This window comes from Bufo bufo, chromosome 7, assembly GCF_905171765.1.
Source record: "Bufo bufo chromosome 7, aBufBuf1.1, whole genome shotgun sequence".
NCBI lineage: Eukaryota > Metazoa > Chordata > Amphibia > Anura > Bufonidae > Bufo > Bufo bufo.
This window is the reverse complement of record NC_053395.1, coordinates 113151543-113167143: the sequence shown is the minus strand read 5'-3', so window position 1 is coordinate 113167143 and position 15601 is coordinate 113151543.

Sequence of the window (15601 nt, the reverse complement as noted above, 5' to 3'; positions counted from 1 at the left end):
TAAACCGCTAACAGGCCCCTTCCGGACATTTATATCTATGCTCTATGCGGAAGCTAAAGCGAGGGTATCTGTAACGGATCTCCTAGCACCCCGACCGGGTACCTCCGTTGATAAATGCTCCCAGTGCCTCCCGAGGACTCCAAGCACTCCGCTCGACACCGATACCACCACAGGAACCAGGAAAAGGAACAGCTCTTACAAGAGCTAGGAGTAATAGCCAGGGGAGTATACAAGTATAGCAATCCCCACATACATGAGACGAGGCTCTATGTTGAGTGTAAAAACAGGAACACTTTATTGAGGGCTACCCGCCCGTATTTATGCAGGTCCCCATCTGGTGTACACGCCCCTAGGGGACCAGAACAAAGACTGTGACACAGGACAGATACGTAGCACTCAGGATACACAGACACAACACATCCCCACAATGCATCATGGTTTCCTCCTCTCTGCCCTGGAGACACCCGAGGAGCAATTCAATTATCTCTCAGGACAAAGGGAAATCACCAATACACATGTGGGAACAACAGGACAGGAATCACCACCCAAACACACAATGTCACACCCTCACAGCAAACACAGACATTTTTTATTTTATTTTAATAATTTTCCTTTTATTTTAATCATCTCGGCAGTTTACAATTGTACAAAAAAGACCAGACTGATAAGATCATCCCCAACCCACCCCACAGACCTCCCCCCCCACCTTGCAAGAAAAAAAGAAAAAATAAATAAATAAATAGTAAAAAAAAAAAAAATAGATAGATGGATAAATAGAAATAGATACATAAAAAAGAGAGAAGGGAAACCGGATTAGTGGACCGTACCCCAATCCTTCCACAGTTTACCCCACCTTGAGCAGGATCCTCTTTGTTTGTACAGAACCCTCTCATAGCTTTTCACTTTCTCGACCAAACCCAGCCAGTTATTACAGTCTGGAGCAGAGGAGGAGAACCATGCTCTAGATATAAGAAGCCTGGCTAAAAACATCACCTTGATCAGCAATCTGCATTTTATTGGCTGGCAATTAACCTCCGATAAGTCTCCCAGGACCCATATCCTGGGGGACAAGGGAATGTCAATGTTGAGTTTACGAGCCAAATTAGTTTGAACCAGTCTCCAATACCTGCCCACCATTGGGCAGTCCCAGAGCAGATGTAAATGGTCCGCCTCAGGATCACCACAACGTGGGCAGTCAGAGGAACCTCTAAATCCTCTCCTATGTAGCCATATAGGTGTAACATATATTTTGTGCAAAATGTTAAATTGTACGACAGTGTGGTTAAAGTTATGTGAAACAAACTTTAAACTTTCCCTTATATTCTCCCAGTCTGGAGGGCCCACCTCTGAAAGTACGGAAGACCAGGATCTCTGTCCCGGAGAGAGAACATCCCCAAAAATTTTTTTCATTAAGTGTCTATAGCAGTGGGATACTTTAACTTTTGTGACAGCTTTCTTACAAATTAAATCATGTAAAAATTCAGGAGTGTCTACAGTAAATAAGTGACTATTAGAAGTGCTAGAAAGTGCTAGCCTCAATTGAAAATATGCATACCAAGCCACCTCACCTACATTTTCCCTTTGCTTTAGCTCCATAAGAGACAACATTTGTCCAGCTCTGACCACTTGATGCAAGTACTGAACATTTTTAGTCCTCCAATACTGCCGGCAATTTGGGTCGTCTAGATTCATAAGCTTTGGGTTGTGCCACAATGGGGTGCACATGAGTGATGCCTTAACTCTACACCAACTTCTTATAGCCAGCCAAGCCTTTGTGACCATTCTGCAGAAAAATTTGTAACCGGTCTGTATGTATGTAAGATAATCAGACTCTAGTACAGTAAAAAAGTCCGAAAAACCTGAGTCTTTCACCACTTTACTACAGAAATTACTATTTTCCCAATCATTGAAGAGGCAAAGTTGGGAGGCCACAAAATAACCCTTAAAATAGGGGAGGTTAAGACCTCCCCGATTGTAGGGCATAGAGAAGTAGAGCACCTTCAGTCTCACGCGCTTCCTCCCCCATAATAGATCATTGAGCATCCGCTCTATCAGTCTAAAATACTTGTCCGCAATCCATACAGGCGAGTTGCGCAGGACGTAAAGCACCTGGGCCAGCACTACCATTTTTATTAAGGAAATTCTGTCCGCTCTTGCAGGCAGAATTTTTTGCCATATCTTAGTTTTAGCCCTCAACTTTATCAGCAAGGGGATCAGGTTGAGTTGTAAATATTCCTGAGGTTTGGCAGAAACTGTTATCCCCAGGTACTTTATAGAGTTGGAAATCAATAGCTGGTTATCCCATTGTCCTCGCAACTCGTCTATAGGGAGGAGAGCAGTCTTCACCCAATTAACTTCCAAGCCAGACGGGTCGGAGAAAAGATCAACCAGCTCCATTATACGGGGAAGAGTGTTTTCTGTTTGATGGATAAAAAACAGGATATCGTCTGCGTAGAGGGATACACGATCATGCTTCCCCATTGTACCAAAACCGACCACCTTCGAGTCCTGCCTTATGCTGGCTGCTAGGGGTTCTATGTAAGTATTAAATAAAAAGGGGGAAAGGGGACAGCCTTGACGGGTGCCTCTTCCTAGTACAAAGCTCTCTGTTATCGTGTCATTAATCCTGATCCTAGCGGCGGGAGAGTTGTATAATAATTGAACCATCGCCATAAATCTGCAAACACAGACATTTAACATATTCCCAGATAGCTCAAGTCTGAGTGCATATCATTAGGTGAATAGCACTCAGAATACACAAATACAATAAAATGAGCCATCTGGGTACCATCACATAACATACAATACAATTACACAGACAGATGGTTCTGTCACACACCTCAAAACCCCACATGTCCCCATATGGCTTGGATCTGAGCGCTCAGATGCCACAAACACAGTCAAATCGCCATGGGGTTTAAGTTTTGCATGGGCTGATGAGAGGGCCCATAATCCTGGGGCAAGAGGCTGGCAACCAGGCCCCTCCAAAACCCAGTGGCGAGGTTGGTTTCGCCACACATCTCCCCCTCCCAGGGAAGACTAACCAGATACCTGACCTCACGCCGGTCGGTACCTGAGTTAGTCTGGCAGCCCACCCACAACCAAATACTGGACCTGTTGAATTTGGTAGCCTGTCTCTGTCCAGTGAATCCACCAAGGTTATATTGGTAGCTGGTACTCCCGGTCTCTGTGTTGCTCCCTGGCTTGGAGTGGAGATTGCTTTGTGGGCAGGGATCAGCGGTACTCTGCCCTGGTGCCAGCGTTACCATGGAAGAAGCCTGGTTGGAGCCTGGTTGTTGGAGGGGGAGACCGACTGTCTCCCCTTTGGATACCCAGCTCTGCTGCTGGAGGGGGAGACCGACTGTCCCTACCCCCTGTGCTTTAAGTGCAGAGACCACGGTCCCATCTGCACTGTTGTGGGGCTTACTGTCTCCCCCTGGTGCGTTAAGCTGCCGCTGGGGAGAGGGGGTAACAAGCTCCTCTCCCATACATACTTCCAGCCGCTGGGGAGGGCGACCGACCGTCTCCGCTCCCAATACAGTGTCCTGCTGCTGGGGAAAGGAGACTGGGCTCTCTATTCCCTGCTGGACACTCTGCCACTGGGGGACAGGACCGACTGTCTCTGCCCCCTGTAACTCCGCCTGCTGCTGGGGAATGGAGACTGGGCTCCCAATTCCCAATAAATCACACGGCCGCTGGGGAATGGAGACTGGGCTCCCAATTCCCTGTAAATCACCCAGCCGCTGGGGAATGGAGACTGGGCTCCCAATTCCCAATAAATCACACGGCCACTGGGGAATGGAGACTGGGCTCCCAATTCCCTGTAAATCACCCAGCCGCTGGGGAATGGAGACTGGGCTCCCAATTCCCTGCAATTCACACTGCCAATAGGGAGAGGGGGTAACAAGCTCCTCTCCCATACATACTTCCAGCCTCTGGGAGGGAGACCGACCGTTTCCGCTCCCAATACAGTGTCCTGTTGCTGGGGAAAGGAGACTGGGCTCTCTGTTCCCTGTAGGACACTCTGCCGCTGGGGGACAGGACTGACTGTCTCTGCCCCCTGTAACTCAGCCTGCCGCTGGGGAATGGAGACTGGGCTCCCAATTCCCTGCAGGACTGGTGGAGAGACCTCGGTCCCATCTCCACTGGCCACCTGGGCTTCTTCCCAGTAAACATCCACAATAACCTCCCAGCTGAAGGGCTCTGGACCTGAGTCTGACTTCTTGCTGTCCTGCTGAGCCTTCCCAATGGAGTGGAAGAGATCTCTGTAGTCCTGCTCCAGTTCCCACTCCAGGGTTGCTAGGTGAGCCAGGTCTTTCTCTACCTCATGGGGGTCATCCCAATCCTGCCTAGCCTCCCTCTCGTAGAAAATGTCCTGAAGTCTGGACTGTGCAGGGCTCCCGAAGTCAGGCTCTGCAAAGGACTCCCATAACAAGCCAGGGACATCAAACTCCTCTCCCTCCGGCTTGTCATGCTCAGCTGTCCAGGGTATATACTGTGCCATATACCACCAGAGGGCCTGGTAGGCATCCTCCAGCCATAGCTCCTGCCATACCCGGTGCTCTAGTTCCTTCACCCATTCCTCCAGGGGCTGCTCTCCCAGGAAGGGCATCCGCAGGGCCACTTGCTTCTGCAATCGCTGCTCTTCACTGGGGAGACTCTCGCCTCGCTGGTATTGTACATTGTCCAGGGCCTGGTACCAGATGCCTTTCCTTAATGCATCCCGGCCATCCAGGTCTTCCTCATCGTATGCCACTGCTGGTTCCATCCTGCTGCTGTCAGGGTCGCTGTACTGGGACATGCGTTGCCCTCAAATTGTAATTCCAGGGAATGGTGTCTCCTGTAGCTGTCCTTCTGGCTGTGGGAACGATCCCGCCGCTTGCCACCAATGTAACGGAATACAAGGGAATGCTCCAAACTCCAAACGGAACCTCACCCAAGCGGCTTACACTCCTAGCAATCAGTCTATAACAGCATACAGTGAATCCCCCCAAGAACGAGACGAGGCTCCGTGTTGAGGGTAAAGCAGGAACACTTTATTGAGGGCTACCCGCCCGTATTTATGCAGGTCCCCATCTGGTGTTCACGCCCCTAGGGGACCAGAAGGAAGACTGTGACACAGGACAGATACGTAGCACTCAGGATACACAGACACAACACATCCCCACAATGCATCATGGTTTCCTCCTCTCTGCCCTGGAGACACCCGAGGAGCAATTCAATTATCTCTCAGGACAAAGGGAAATCACCAATACACATGTGGGAACAACAGGACAGGAATCACCACCCAAACACACAATGTCACACCCTCACAGCAAACACAGACATTTAACATATTCCCAGATAGCTCAAGTCTGAGTGCATATCATTAGGTGAGTAGCACTCAGAATACACAAATACAATAAAATTAGCCATCTGGGTACCATCACATAACATACAATACAATTACACAGACAGATGGTTCTGTCACACACCTCAAAACCCCACATGTCCTCAAATGGCTTGGATCTGAGCGCTCAGATGCCACAAACACAGTCAAATCGCCATGGGGTTTAAGTTTTGCATGGGCTGATGAGAGGGCCCATAATCCTGGGGCAAGAGGCTGGCAACCAGGCCCCTCCAAAACCCAGTGGCGAGGTTGGTTTCGCCACAGTATCCATTCCTGGGTTTCTCTCCACACCATTCTAGTAACATAGTTTATAAGGCCGTAAAAAGACATCTGTACATCAAGTTCGGCATGTTATCCTGCAAGTTGATCCAGAGGAAGGCATAAAAAAAAAAGTGAGGTAAAAGCCAATTTTCCCCGCTTAAGGGGAAAAAAATTCCTTCCCAACTCCAATCAGGCAATCAGAATAACTCCCTGGATCAACGACCCCCTCTAGTAGCTATAACCTGTAATATTATTACACTCCAGAAATACATCTAGGCCCCTCTTGAACTCTTTTAGTGAACTCACCCTCACCACCAGTGATGAACGGCAGGGGCAATATTTCAATTTGGAAAATTGTGCGAATATTCGTCATATATTCGCGAATTCGTGATATTCATCCATTATTTTCTTGATTGTGGAAATCAGCAATGGGAAAAATTATATGCGAGGGCCTGCTGGTGAGCTGACCCTGTAAACAGTTATATGCGAGGGCCTACTGGTGAGCTGACCCTGTAAAACATTGTAGGTGAGGGCCTGTTGGTGATCTGACCCTGTAAAACATTATGAGCGAGGGCCTGCTGGTGAGCTGACCCTCTAAAAAATTATATGTGAGGGCCTGCTGGATAGCTGACCCTGTAAAAAATTATATGCGAGTGCCTGCTGGTGCGCTGACCCTTTAACCACCTCAGCTCCCCTAGCTTAAACACCCTTAATGATCAGACCACTTTTTACACTTCTGCACTACACTACTTTCACCATTTATTGCTCGGTCATGCAACTTACCACCCAAATGAATTTTACCTCCTTTTCTTCTCACTCATAGAGCTTTCATTTGGTGGTATTTCATTGCTGCTGACATTTTTACTTTTTTTGTTATTAATCGAAATTTTATGATTTTTTTGCAAAAAAAATGACATTTTTCACTTTCAGTTGTAAAATTTTGCAAAAAAAACGACATCCATATATAAATTTTTCTCTCAATTTATTGTTCTACATGTCTTTGATAAAAAAAAAAAATGTTTGGGTAAAAAAAAGGTTTGGGTAAAAGTTATAGCGTTTACAAACTATAGTACAAAAATGTGAATTTCCGCTTTTTGAAGCAGCTCTGACTTTCTGAGCACCTGTCATGTTTCCTGAGGTTCTAAAATGCCCAGACAGTACAAACACCCCACAAATGACCCCATTTCGGAAAGTAGACACCCTAAGGTATTCGCTGATGGGCATAGTGAGTTCATAGAACTTTTTATTTTTTGTCACAAGTTAGCGGAAAATGATGATTTTTTATTTTTTTTTACAAAGTCTCATATTCCACTAACTTGTGACAAAAAATAAAAATTTCCATGAACTCACTATGCCCATCACAAAATACCTTGGGGTGTCTTCTTTCCAAAATGGGGTCACTTGTGGGGTAGTTATACTGCCCTGGCATTCTAGGAGCCCTAATGTGTGGTAAGTAGTTTGAAATCAAAATGTGTAAAAAATGACCTGTGAAATCCTAAAGGTGCTCTTTGGAATTTGGGCCCCTTTGCCCACCTAGGCTGCAAAAAAGTGTCACACATGTGGTATTGCCGTACTCAGGAGAAGTTGGGCAATGTGTTTTGGGGTGTCATTTTACATTTACCCATGCTGGGTGAGATAAATATCTCGGCAAAAGACAACTTTTCCCATTTTTTTATACAAAGTTGGCATTTGACCGAGATATTTCTCTCACCCAGCATGGGTATATGTAAAATGACACCCCAAAACACATTCCCCAACTTCTTCTGAGTACAGCGATACCAGATGTGTGGCACTTTTTTGCAGCCTAGATGCGCAAAGGGGCCCACATTCCTTTTAGGAGGGCATTTTTAGACATTTGGATCCCAGACTTCTTCTCACGCTTTAGGGCCCCTAAAATGCCAGGGCAGTATAAATACCCCACATGTGACCCCATTTTGGAAAGAAGACACCCCAAGGTATTCAATGAGGGGCATGGCGAGTTCATAGAATTTTTTTTTTTTTGCCACAAGTTAGCGGAAATAGATTTTTTTTTGTTTTTTCTCACAAAGTCTCCCTTTTCGCTAACTTGGGACAAAAATTTCAATCTTTCATGGACTCAATATGCCCTTCAGCGAATACCTTGGGGTGTCTACTTTCCGAAATGGGGTCACATGTGGGGTATTTATACTGCCCTGGCATTTTAGGGGCCCTAAAGCGTGAGAAGAAGTCTGGAATATAAATGTCTAAAAAAATTTAAGCATTTGGATTCCGTGAGGGGTATGGTGAGTTCATGTGAGATTTTATTTTTAGACACAAGTCTGAATGGAGCCTTACAGGGGGGTGATCAATGACAGGGGGGTGATCAATGACAGGGGGGTGATCAGGGAGTCTATATGGGGTGATCACCCCCTGTCATTGATCACCCCCCCTGTAAGGCTCCATTCAGACGTCCGTATGTTTTTTACGGATCCACGGATACATGGATCGGATCCGCAAAACACATACGGACGTCTGAATGGAGCCTTACAGGGGGGTGATCAATGACAGGGGGGTGATCAATGACAGGGGGGTGATCAGGGAATCTATATGGGGTGATCACCCCCCTGTCATTGATCACCCCCCTGTAAGGCTCCATTCAGATGTCCGTATGTGTTTTGCGGATCCGATCCATGTATCCGTGGATCCGTAAAAAACATACGGACGTCTGAATGGAGCCTTACCGGGGGGTGATCAATGACAGGGGGGTGATCAATGACAGGGGGGTGATCAGGGAGTCTATATGGGGTGATCACCCCCCTGTAAGGCTCTAGTCAGACGTCTGTATGTGTTTTGCGGATCCGATCCATGTATCCGTGGATCCGTAAAAAACATACGGACGTCTGAATGGAGCCTGACAGGGGGGTGATCAATGACAGGGGGGGGAAATCAGGGAGTCTATATGGGGTGATCAGGGGTTAATAAAGGGTTAATAAGTGACAGGGGGGGTGTAGTGTAGTGGTGTTTGGTGCTACTTATTACTGAGCTGCCTGTGTCCTCTGGTGGTCGATCCAAGCAAAAGGGACCACCAGAGGACCAGGTAGCAGGTATATTAGACGCTGTTATCAAAACAGCATCTAATATACCTGTTAGGGGTTAAAAAAATCGCATCTCCAGCCTGCCAGCGAACGATCGCCGCTGGCAGGCTGGAGATCCACTCGCTTACCTTCCGATCCTGTGAACGCGCGCGCCTGTGTGCGCGCGTTCACAGGAAATCTCGCGTCTCGCGAGAGGACGCGTATATGCGTCCAGGAGGAATGAATCGACCGCCTCCAGGACGCGTCGGTGCGTTCGGCGGTCCGGAGGCGGTTAAAACATTATATACGTGGGTCTGCTGGTGATCTGACCCTCTAAAAAGTTATATGCGAGGACCTTCAGGTGAGCTGATCCTGTAAAAGATTGTAGGTGAGGGCCTACTGGTGAGCTGACCCTCTAAAAAATTATATGCAAGGGCCAGCAGGTGATCTGACCCTGTAAAACATTGTAGGTGAGGGTCTGCTGGTGAGCTGACCCTCTATAAAATGATATGCGACGGCCTTCAGGTGAGCTGACCCTGTAAAATATTATAGGTGAAGGCCTGCTGGTATGCTGACCCTGTAAAAAATTATATGCGAGGGCCTGCTGGTGAGCTGACCCTGTAAAACATTATATGCAAGGGTCTGCTGGTGAGCTGACCCTGTAAAACATTGTAGGTGAAGGCCTGTTGATAATATGATCCTGTAAAACATTATATGCGAGGGCCTGCTGGTGAGCTGACCCTCTAAAAAATTATATGCGAGGGCCTGCTGGATAGCTGACCCTGTAAAAAATTATACGCAAGTGCCTGCTGGTGAGCTGACCCTTTAACCCCTTAAGGACGCATGACGTACCGGTACGGCATGTTTCCCGAGTCCTTAAGGACCCATGACGTACCGGTACGTCATGTGTTGTTCCGATCACTGCCGTGCGGCTGGCAGTGATCGGAACCCGGTGCCTGCTCAAATCATTGAGCAGGCACCTCGGCTAAATGCGCAGGGGGGTCCCGTGACCCCCCCATGTCGGCGATCGCAACAAACCGCAGGTCAATTCAGACCTGCGGTTTGTTGCGCTTTCTGCAGTTTCTGATCGCTGCGGTCCCTGACCGCGGCGATCAGAAACTTTACTGTGGCAAAAATATATATTTATCACCCCCCCTGCACCTCTGAACGATTTTAGCCCGGTGGGAGGTGCAGGGGGGGGGGGTTGCGGGCGGTGGGGGCGGTGCGGGAGGCGGGCGGTGCGGCAGGCGGGATCGCGATCCCCCGCCCGCCTCCTATTGAATAATCGTTGGTGTAGAGTGGGTATACCAGGGTGCCAGCAAGTGCTGGCACCCTGGTATAAACGGCTGACATCGGTGATGCGATGTCAGCCGTTTAACCCTTTCCATACAGCGGTCCGTACGGACCGCTGTATGGAAAAGGTTAACAGCTCAGGGAGCTCCCTCCCTCTCCGATCGGGGGGCTGCTGTGCCTTTGCAGCCCCCCGATGGAGAGGGAGAGAGCCCCCAGACAGCCCCCCGACAGATCCCCTCCTCACCCTTCCCCGTCTGCGAAGTTCTGAGCAGACGGGGAAGGTTCCCATGGCAACAGGACGCCTCTCAGGCGTCCTGCTGTCCATGGTGCTGAACAGATCTGTGCTGAAGGCATAGATCTGTTCAGTGTAAGTAAAATACAGTGCAGTACCCTATATAGAGTACAGTACTGTATTATACAGACATCAGACCCACTGGATCTTCAAGAACCAAGTGGGTCTGGGTCAAAAAAAAAGTAAAAAAAGTGAAAAAAAAAGTAAAAATCAAAAAACACATTTATCACTGATTAAAAATGAAAAAAATGTAATTCCCTACACATGTTTGGTATCGCCGCGTCCGTAACGACCTGATCTATAAAACGGTCATGTTACTTTACCCGAACGGTGAACGCCATAAAAATAAAAAATAAAAAACTATGATGAAATTGAAATTTTGCCCACCTTACTTCCCAAAAAAGGTAATAAAAGTGATCAAAAAAGTCGCATGTACGCCAAAATTGTAACAATCAAATCGTCATCTCATCCCGCAAAAAATTAGACCCTACTTAAGATAATCGCCCAAAAACTGAAAAAATTATGGCTCTTAGACTATGGAAACACTAAAACATGATTTTTTTGGTTTCAAAAATGAAATCATTGTGTAGAACTTACATAAATTAAAAAAAAGTATACATATTAGGTATCGCCGCGTCCGTATCGACCGGCTCTATAAAAATATCACATGAACTAACCCCTCAGGTGACCACCGTAAAAAAATAAAAATAAAAACGGTGTAAAAAAAGCAATTTTTTGTCATCTTACGTCACAAAAAGTGTAATAGCAAGCGATCAAAAAGTCATATGCACCCCAAAATAGTGCCAATCAAACCATCATCTCATCCCGCAAAAAATGAGACCCTACTTAAGATAATCGCCCAAAAACTGAAAAAATTATGGCTCTTAGACTATGGAGACACAAAAACTTTTTTTTTGTTTTAAAAATGAAATCATTGGGTAAAACTTACATAAATTAAAAAAATTGTATACATATTAGGTATCGCCGCGTCCGTGACAACCTGCTCTATGAAATTACCACATGATCTAACCTGTCAGATGAATGTTGTAAATAACAAAAAAAAAAAACGGTGCCAAAAAAGCTAATTCTTGTTACCTTGCCGCACAAAAAGTGTAATATAGAGCGACCAAAAATCATATGTACCCTAAACTAGTACCAACAATACTGCCACCCTATCCCGTAGTTTCTAAAATGGGGTCACTTTTCTGGAGTTTCTACTCTAGGGGTGCATCAGGGGGGCTTCAAATGGGACAAAAACAGTCCAGCAAAACCTGCCTTCCAAAAACCGTATGGCATTCCTTTCCTTCTGCGCCCTGCCGTGTGCCCGTACAGCGGTTTACGACCACATATGGGGTGTTTCTGTAAACTACAGAATCAGGGCCATAAATAATGAGTTTTGTTTGGCTGTTAACCCTTGCTTTGTAACTGGAAAAAAAATATTAAAATGGAAAATCTGCCAAAAAAGTGAAATTTTGAAATTGTATCTCTATTTTCCATTAAATCTTGTGCAACACCTAAAGGGTTAACAAAGTTTGTAAAATCAGTTTTGAATACCTTGAGGGGTGTAGTTTCTTAGATGGGGTCACTTTTATGGAGTTTCTACTCTAGGGGTGCATCAGGGGGGCTTCAAATGGGACAAAAACAGTCCAGCAAAACCTGCCTTCCAAAAACCGTATGGCATTCCTTTCCTTCTGCGCCCTGCCGTGTGCCCGTACAGCGGTTTACGACCACATATGGGGTGTTTCTGTAAACTACAGAATCAGGGCCATAAATAATGAGTTTTGTTTGGCTGTTAACCCTTGCTTTGTAACTGGAAAAAAAATATTAAAATGGAAAATCTGCCAAAAAAGTGAAATTTTGAAATTGTATCTCTATTTTCCATTAAATCTTGTGCAACACCTAAAGGGTTAACAAAGTTTGTAAAATCAGTTTTGAATACCTTGAGGGGTGTAGTTTCTTAGATGGGGTCACTTTTATGGAGTTTCTACTCTAGGGGTGCATCAGGGGGGCTTCAAATGGGACATGGTGTCAAAAAACCAGTCCAGCAAAATCTGTCTTCCAAAAACCAAACGGCGCACCTTTCACTCTACGCCCCGCTGTGTGGCCGTACAGTAGTTTACGGCCACATATGGGGTGTTTCTGTAAACGGCAGAGTCAGGGCAATAAAGATACAGTCTTGTTTGGCTGTTAACCCTTGCTTTGTTAGTGGAAAAAATGGGTTAAAATGGAAAATTAGGCAAAAAAATGAAATTCTCCAATTTCATCCCCATTTGCCAATAACTCTTGTGCAACACCTAAAGGGTTAACGAAGTTTGTAAAATCAGTTTTGAATACCTTGAGGGGTGTAGTTTCTTAGATGAGGTCATTTTTGGGTGGTTTCTATTATGTAAGCCTCGCAAAGTGACTTCAGACCTGAACTGGTCCCTAAAAATTGAGTTTTTGTAAATTTCTGAAAAATTTCAAGATTTGCTTCTAAACTTCTAAGCCTTATAACATCCCCAAAAAATAAAATATCATTCCCAAAACAATTCAAACATGAAGTAGACATATGGGGAATGTAAAGTCATCACAATTTTTGGGGGTATTACTATGTATTACAGAAGTAGAGAAACTGAAACTTTGAAATTTTCAAATTTTTCAAATTTTTTGGTAAATTAGGTATTATTTTGAGCAAAAAAAAAAATTTTTTTGACTTCATTTTACCAGTGTCATGAAGTACAATATGTGACGAAAAAACAATCTCAGAACGGCCTGGATAAGTCAAAGCGTTTTAAAGTTATCAGCACTTAAAGTGACACTGGTCAGATTTGCAAAAAATGGCCAAGTCCTTAAGGTGAAATAGGGCTGAGTCCTTAAGGGGTTAAAACATTATATACGTGGGTCTGCTGGTGATCTGACCCTCTAAAAAATTATATGCGAAGGCCTTCAGGTGAGCTGATCCTGTAAAAGATTGTAGGGTAGGGTCTGTTGATGAGCTGACCCTCTATAAAATTATATGTGACGGCCTGCTGGTGAGCTGAACCTGTAAAAATTTTTTATGCGAGGGCCTGCTGGTGAGCTGACTCTGTAAAACATTGTAGGTGAGGGCCTGCTGGTGAGCTGACCCTCTAAAAAATTATATGCGAGGGCCTGCTGGATAGATGACCGTGTAAAAAATTATATGTGAAGGCCTGCTGGTGAGCTGACCCTGTAAATCATTATATGCAAGGGCCTGCTGGTGATCTGACCCTCTAAAAAATTATATGCGAGGGACTTCAGGTGAGCTGATACTGTAAAAGATTGTAAGTGAGGGCCTGCTGGTTAGCTGACCCTCTAAAAAATTATATGCGAGGTCCTGCTGGTAAGCTGACCCTGTAAAACAATGTAGGTGAGGGTCTGCTGGTGAGCTGACCCTCCATAAAATGATATGCGAGGTCCTTCGGGTGAGCTGACCCTGTAAAATATTATAGGTGAAGGCCTGCTGGTGAGCTGACCTTGTAAAAACTTATATGCGAGGGCCTGCTGGTGAGCTGACCCTGTAAAACATTATATGCGAGGGTCTGCTGGTGAGCTGACCATCTAAAAAATGATATGCGAGGGCCTGCTGGTGAGCTGACCCTGTAAAACATTATATGCGAGGGCCTGCTGGTGATCTGACCCTCTAAAAAATTATATGCGAGGGCCTTCAGGTGAGCTAATCCTGTAAAAGATTGTAGGTGAGGGCCTACTGGTGAGCTGACCCTCTAAAAAATTATATGCGAGGGCCAGCAGGTGATCTGACCCTGTAAAACATTGTAGGTGAGGGTCTGCTGGTGAGCTGACCCTCTATAAAATGATATGCGACGGCCTTCAGGTGAGCTGACCCTGTAAAATATTATAGGTGAAGGCCTGCTGGTATGCTGACCCTGTAAAAAATTATATGCGAGGGCCTGCTGGTGAGCTGACCCTGTAAAACATTATATGCAAGGGTCTGCTGGTGAGCTGACCCTGTAAAACATTGTAGATGAAGGCCTGTTGATAATCTGATCCTGTAAAACATTATATGCGAGGGCCTGCTGGATAGCTGACCCTGTTTAAAATTATACGCAAGTGCCTGCTGGTGAGCTGACCCTTTAAAACATTATATACGTGGGTCTGCTGGTGATCTGACCCTCTAAAAAATTATATGCGAGGGCCTTCAGATGAGCTGATCCTGTAAAAGATTGTAGGTGACGGACTACTGGTGAGCTGACCCTCTAAAAAATTATATGCGAGGGCCTGCTGGTGAACTGACCCTGTAAAACATTGTAGGGTAGGGTCTGCTGGTGAGCTGACCCTCTATAAAATTATATGCGACGGCCTGCTGGTGAGCTGAACCTGTAAAAAATTAGATGCGAGGGCCTGCTGGTGAGCTGACCCTGTAAAACATTATATGCAAGGGTCTGCTGGTGAGCTGACCCTGTAAAAAATTATATGCGAAGGCCTGCTGGTGAGCTGACTCTGTAAAACATTGTAGGTGAGGGCCTGCTGGTGAGCTGACCCTCTAAAAAATTATATGCGAGGGCCTGCTGGATAGATGACCCTGTAAAAAATTATATGCGAGGGCCTGCTGGTGAGCTGACCCTGTAAATCATTATATGCGAGGGCCTGCTGGTGATCTGACCCTCTAAAAAATTATATGCGAGGGACTTCAGGTGAGCTGATACTGTAAAAGATTGTAAGTGAGGGCCTGCTGGTTAGCTGACCCTCTAAAAAATTATATGCGAGGTCCTGCTGGTAAGCTGACCCTGTAAAACAATGTAGGTGAGGGTCTGCTGGTGAGCTGACCCTCTATAAAATGATATGCGAGGTCCTTCGGGTGAGCTGACCCTGTAAAATATTATATTTGAAGGCCTGCTGGTGAGCTGACCTTGTAAAAACTTATATGCGAGGGCCTGCTGGTGAGCTGACCCTGTAAAACATTATATGCGAGGGTCTGCTGGTGAGCTGACCATCTAAAAAATTATATGCGAGGGCCTGCTGGTGAGCTGACCCTGTAAAACATTATATGCGAGGGCCAGCTGGTGAGCTGACCCTCTAAAAATTATATGCAAGGGCCTACATGTGTAGTGTCCCACTAGGTAAATGTGGGCACTACACAAGGGTCAATTGGGCCACGTTGTTCTCCACCTTCTGTAGAACAGTGGCATTGTATTTTTCCTCACATTTTACTGTGTATTGCTATGTTTTATGTGCATTTTCCCTGTTTATCTGTGTATCAGGCTTGTTAGGGTGTAGTTCCTCCTCCAAGACAGTAGAGGGAGCTAGGGAACCCCTAATATAAATAGTCAGGTCCTGGTCAGGGAGAGGAATGTAGAGTCAGAAGTGAGTGTTGAC